Source organism: Saccostrea echinata, unplaced genomic scaffold (assembly GCF_033153115.1).
Source record: "Saccostrea echinata isolate AGI-Se365-2 ecotype Australia unplaced genomic scaffold, CSIRO_AGI_Sech_v1 ptg000025l, whole genome shotgun sequence".
NCBI classification, from domain to species: domain Eukaryota; kingdom Metazoa; phylum Mollusca; class Bivalvia; order Ostreida; family Ostreidae; genus Saccostrea; species Saccostrea echinata.
In genome coordinates, this window is record NW_026889774.1 from 2,146,346 (window position 1) to 2,153,350 (window position 7,005).

A 7,005-nucleotide genomic window follows, 5' to 3' on the forward strand; every position below is an offset into this window, starting at 1 on the left:
TGCGCACAAGATTTGCTCCATGACTTCGTCATCATCGTTTTTCCATTGCGGAGTACTGGTAACGGTATTGCCGATTAATTTGCATTGTAGAGCTGACTTTGCATCACAAATCCTTTCAGCAGCAGCAAGGTTTCCGGTGCGGACGGCTTTGGTGAGTTGATATGCCTGCTCTGCGGATTTGAATTTTTCCCCAAACACTTCTAGATCACAGGGATAGAAATTTGATAGGACATTTTGTCTCCTTGTATATTCACAACATTCTTTTGATTTTCAACAAATTTGGGACAAATTTCTGAGCCCGGTTCATGTCCTGCCGTTTTACAAGCAGCTCGTTGTTTTTTTTTTGTTTTTTTTTTGTTCGGGCATGATGGTCGCTCTCCCAGCACTTTGTACAGGCTAGTGGGTTTCTCGGATTCTTGCCCACGATGTAGAATTTTACATTTTAGCCCAGCACAATCGTGGGAGTGGATTGCACATAAGTGGCTCGACATAGATGAAGCGATTGCCATTTAAGGACATACGCAACGTACCTTACCTAATGATAATTTTTCAAGATATTCTTAATTTAAGATTATAATGCCATCAGATGTTCGTGCACAAAAAAAATCAGCATGCATTACCAGGTGTTTTGAAAACATATCAATTGAAGAAAATTCTTGTATAATTCAAAGAAAAATATACAAAAATTACTAAACATATATTCTAGATGTTTTGTTTATCCAAACTTATTTTAGAAGAAGTGTGTAACAGCATATATAGACATTAAAATGTAGCACACCGTGAGTTCCTTTAAGTATCGGAACTCTTCAACTCCAGGGAAAAAGGCAATAAAGTTCAAACTATGTTGCGTATGTCCTTAAAACACTTGTCATTTTATTATTGGAGGGGTTTCTGATTTTCTCGTACTTCAATACACTTTTTGGACGTGCACCTAATTTTGTCAACATTTCTAGTATTGCACTGTCGTCCACTGACAATAGAACACCGCAAATTGTAACTTTTAGGGCGTCATCACTGGGGTTCTCAACACCAGCGGAGTATGGGTTTGTGTCATACACATCAAAAGCCATCAAGTAAAACAGAATCCCTGTTTTGCTTGTCATTAAAATAGATTCTCCACAAATTTCTGTCAAGCTGAATGCATTTTATCGCGTCTGCACATACATTGTGGCTGACGGCATCCAGATGATCAAAATTGGTTACCCGCTCGTAATCTTTTTTTGGTAGATCACTGTCTTTTATGTAAACGGGTTTTAACATTTCTGCCATTTTGTAATATAAATGAAAACAAACAAATCTGTTCAAAGTTGAACGCAGTCACAGGTAAGAATCTATATACACTATATACACAAAAGATATTCACAATAACCGATAAATGAGTAGGACTAGTACGTACTCAATGTTCAGCACAGATTTAAATTATTCTCAATTTAATCCATAAATCACCACAAAACTCACACACACACACAAATGCATCCAGATCACACCGAATCCCTTTCTTTCAAAAATTCGGTTAAATTTTGGATACACAGATCGCAAATAATGCAAATGGTCAAAATGACTGAGAGCAGTGAAAACACGTCCACTCTGCTCAGTGCCCCGTGACCTTTTTTTGGTAGTTTTTCTTGATTGTTAAAATGAGTATTTCTTCACTAACAGAATTGTCAAATTTATAACTATGTGATCTTTTTCCAGAAGACCGAAAATAACAGTTTTGACATTAAATTCATTTCTTATACCATACTTTTGGAAAATCAAATCTGACAATGCAAACCAAATTAAAGAGTTCTGTGGACATTAAAAAAAATATGCCTAAATGATTCTGTTTCTAATTTGCATATAAAGCAAATTGGGATTTTTTTTTAATTAAAGACAAGTACAAGGTATATGTATTTATTAGTACATAATTTTCTCTGGATAATTCTATAATTGAACTTATCAGTCTTGGATCTTTTGTTATGGATTTAAAGTTTGTCTAAACCTGTTTCAAGTTAAAACATGGCCAAGACGTCTCTATATGAGTGGAAAATTCTCAAATGGGACGTAAAACAACATACAATCAATCAATAAACATGGCCGAAACTTTAGATCAGTAGCCCGTTTGTTTTCACATATAGGTCTGAGAAATATTTTTGACATTAACTAATCATAAATATTGTTGGATTTTCTTTCTTATTATAGAGTATTTTGATGAATTCAGGTTGGTATGGTTTGACATAAGTATTAAATGACAATTGTTTGACATTTGGCCATGAACACAAAATTGTCTGTTTCGGACCCTCATATATGGTAAATGGTCACTTAACTAGATAATCATCTGTGATACATGTACTTTTATAATTAAAAAAATTAACTTCTGTATTAAATAAGTCATATACTATGTGGAATCCTTTACCAAACAGTGTCTTACAAAAAACGTATAACAGTGCGACATTTAACTCCGGACACGACATTTGTCCGGACTTTCGCCAACCACTTTTCCAAAGATATGTGGAAACCATTTATGTCATCTGATGGGATTTTTTAAAACTTAACACATGAACCAAAATTTACACCTGATTATCTTCTAGGTAAAAAGATATTACACCTGAAACCAAGAAATCCCATGGGATAATGGTGGGATTTTTTCTCCTAACCAATATCCCACCATTATTCTGTGGGAGAAAAAGGTATTCTGTGGGCATTCTGTCAGCATGCACCTTGTTTTGGACACCCCATAACACATAAAATAAGAGGTCCAGGCCACAGTTAGTTAATGCTCACTGTTAATACCCACGCGGATGCAAATAGCAGAATGATATTGGGTACATGTATTAAACTTTTACCTCAGCAATATACGTGTAATTTAAATAAGATGTTAGATCCGCATGTATACTCGCTAAACTGACTGTAGTGACTATGTGAGCGGATCTAACATCTAATTTTAACTAGATTGGTACTTAAGTGGCTTAAATTTATTCAACTTCTTTCAGGAAGATTTTCAATTTTCTTGTCATAAATGCATATTGTCAATTATTATGCTTCCTGTCAGTTTGTCTCTACATAACCCATACCCTACTATTCTTGCATAGTGTTCTAAGGATTTAAATAGCATAAGCATACTATGCCGAAATAGTGCACGACTTCATTTTCTGAAGAAAAACTGACTGCGCCCACGCCTGGGAGCTAACTCACGACCCCGAGATTGTCAGTCCGACGCGCTACCGATTACAACACAGACGCCGTTATAAATATCAATGTACTATAATATATATAAACTTAGTTTCAAATATTTTACACTTAAGTAGCTGCAGAACTGTAGCTCTCCGAAAAAATATATGTTGACAGACCGGAGAGCTACAGTGCCACCCATTGAAAAAACTGTATATTTATTGCGCACAAAAAAGTGCGCTCGGTTCTGAATTAATTCTTCGAAATTCTTACCTCAATTGAAAAAAAAGCTACATTTCAAAAAAGTCCTTACTCCTCTATAACTTTCGTAGTTTACACTTGTACTAAGTGCGTTGGACCGAATTCTCGTGAAGACCAAAATGGCAGTATAAATAGGCAAAATTTTCAATTATTTCAATTTCAGGGTCAGGAGGGCTGTTAAAAACAATTATAAGGAATGTTTTATTGTGGAACCAGTGAAAGAATATGTTAGAAACACACGATTAGTAATATTTTGAGATGACAGTTTTAAAAACACTGAGAAATAAATCGAGAAACAGCGCACGAAAAGTGCACAATAAATATACAGTTTTTTCTATGGGTGGCACTGTAGCTCTCCCATCTGTCAATATATATTTTTTCAGAGAGCTACAGTTCTGCAGCTAACACTTAAGATGAAAAATAAACAAAATAATTCTTCTAAAATAGTTTCTTGCAATTGCCCCCTTCACTCAACTACTATTCTCTAAAACTATCTGTACATTATACCTAAAGCATGGAACGTTCAACATTAAAGAAAAAGATTATGATGCACATGTTGCACAAGGTGACGTTATAATAGGGAAGACAAATGTAAGAGGTGATGAAACATTGGGAACTGAGAAAATATTGCTGTTTTTATACAGTAACAACTGTCAGCATAATAATATTAAACAATAGAGTTGTATTTTGCATGCACTATTATGCCTATTATAGTAGTCAGGGTTTGACACATAGTGCACTCGCCTCCGGCTTGTGCACCATGTGTCAAACCCTGACTACTTTTTAAGAGTAGTGCATGCAAAATACAACACTATTATATAAATATGCACACTTCATGAGTTCCCTAGAAATGTCATAATTTGTTTATTTTTCATCTTAAGTGCACACTAGGGACACATATCTTCATTTTACATTTAAGGACATACGCAAGATACCTTACCTACTGATAATTTTTCAAGATATTCTTTTAAACTTATAATACATGTACCATATAACATATTTTTAGACAAAAAATCAGCATGCATTTCCAGGGATTTTGAAAAGATATCAAAGTTTGAAAAATTTTGCATTATTCAAAGAAAAATGTACAAAAATTACAAAACATAAATTCTAGATTTTTTATAAAAAAAAATTGTTTTAGAAGAGATTTACAAATCCATATATAGACAATAAAAATATTGCACACAGGTCCTTCATTTAGTGGAACTCTTCAACTCCAGGAAAGAACCCAATAAAGTGCAAACTACGTTGCGTATGACCTTAAATGCCCATTTATATAAGAGAAAAATAAATTAAAGAACTTGTTCTAATTAAAATTAAAAAAAATCCTTATTTAAGCCTTTAAGTTTAATTTTTAATTAAGAAATTTGACAGATGAATAAAAAGAGTAATATACAATATAATACTTCTTAAATTAATTCTCTTGGTTCCATTCATTAGATATTCAATATTCGAGTCAACACTCTATACATGAATGAATTATCAAAAGTTTTGTCCTTAAAGTTTTCAATGGATCCACAGATCATGAGGTGATGTCTCCTTTTATGTGTATGTATCTGTGTACACTGAAAAAAAAAGAAAGTCGCTGTGTGATGAAAAGGATAAACCAGAAGTCTCTGATGAGACTGTAGCTCTACTGGTCTATATGTATAACAAAGAAAAAGTAACACTTGGATTTGAAACTTTGCAACAGACAGCAATAAATAGAATTATGTATCTAATTGTAGTCTACTTGTGTGCCACATTATATTGAAATCATACCAAAATTGTAGGTGGAGTAGCGTTTTAAAGGAATTTTACAGAAATTTCTATTTTTAGTAACCATGGCAGCACCGTTCATTGAAATGTACCTTAGTGCAGTCTACTTGTGTGCCAAGTTATATTGAAATCAGAATAAAACTGTAGGAGGAGTAGCGTTTTGAAAAATTACAGACAGATGGACAGCTAGACAGACAGACAAATAGACGCCATGGACAGACAGACAGACGGACAGCTAGACGGACGGACGAGGGACACCTTCCTATCCCATAAGCTCTTCTGGTCTCTGACCAGTAGAGCTAAAAAAAAAATATCAAATTTGATTTTTTTTCAATGTTAAAGAAATAAAACTGCAAAATTAAATTGTAAATGGTTGGTTGCGTACTAATTATTCAAAGTAGTTTTTGTTGTATGGTTTGAAAAATTTTATTATTCATTCTCTCTATTTTCACAAAGAATTACCTTTGCATTTCTTGTATCAACAAGGGGGACAAATCTTCAAGTGGTACATGTACACTATATGTCAGCTACTATACCTTCATTTTCTGTTAAAGAAAAAAATAGAATAAATCATACAATACCAATTACATGTATAATAACAAAGCATGGATTAAATTTTTCACTAAAATTAGAAAATGAATTGAATATCGATCACTCAAATTTCTCGATCCAGCCAAAATGACTGACACTAAAATTTACCCCTACAGAGATCGAAGTATAAAAGTGTAAATTATTCTTATCTATCAATATACCATAAATGAAACTTTGTGCATGTTCTGCATACATTTACCGGTATCTGTATTATAGTAGTTTTATGCCCTTGAGAATTTTTCATGATGTCAGGACATGATATTTCCATGTCTGTTTCTTTTTTCTCTGTGGTAACTCTTTGAAAGTTAGCGGAGTTGATTTCTTGATAATTCTATCGGAATGTAAATTAGGCGGGTCGATAGGTCAGGAGCTAAGAAGGCCTAATATGCATGAAAATCTTGTGCGCACCTGTCTCTGTGTCTGACGCTAAGGAGGCTAAATATGCATGTAAATCTCGTGCGACTACCTTTGTGTTTGACGTCAGTGGGCGAGGACTATTGAAATTGGCATGGGAGTCCTTGTGTAATTTAAATCTATGTCTACATTAACATTGCAGGTTATCCTGCAACATTCACGAGAATGCGGTCTTTATTTCTTAAACATCCAATATCCTATCAATTCTAATAAAAAATCATATTATTAGTAATAAAGCTAGAACTTTTTTTTATTTCATTTCCAATTAATAGAAAAAATATGTTTACTTAAGAAATAAGGTATCATTTAAAAAGTTTTATCGGGATGTAAATACGGGTTGGTCATGTGATCAAATCCTATAAAGCCCGAAGGGCTTTATGGTAGATTTGATCACATGCCAACCCGTATTTACATCCCGATAAAACTTTTAAAATGATACCTTATTACTTATATTTACATTTGTGACTGATTTATTACAAATAGTAAGGTACTAAACTTTTAAACATATAAATGACTTATTTTTTTTTCAAAACTCAACGATATAACTTGAATGTGTTGAACACGTCTATCACTTATGACGTCACTATGAAATTACGTGGATCGTTTATGACTAAGCAATCAATTTATGGTCACATGACGAACGTGTTTTACACAGGTGTAAAAACGCCTTGTTCAAATAGTGTTATGTAAGGAAAAACATTTGCAAATGTAAATATAAATAAATATGTAAAATAAAAAAAGTCCTAGCATTTTTGTCTTTTATAATTACTTACACATAAGCATCTACATGATGTATATTTTTTTCCCCTCAAAAGAACATGGACATAATTA

General features: G+C 33.3%; 1 long non-coding RNA gene across 1 annotated transcript; it reads right to left on the bottom strand.

Annotated features, from left to right (window-relative positions):
- Positions 1 to 4,751: 4,751 nt before the first annotated feature.
- LOC133192492 (uncharacterized) lies at positions 4,752 to 5,867 on the bottom strand. The gene is made up of 2 exons (XR_009721814.1): positions 5,632 to 5,867; positions 4,752 to 4,976 (listed from the first exon to the last, which is right to left on the bottom strand). It is a non-coding gene; the product is annotated as an uncharacterized LOC133192492 (long non-coding RNA).
- Between the last annotated feature and the right edge of the window lie 1,138 nt (positions 5,868 to 7,005).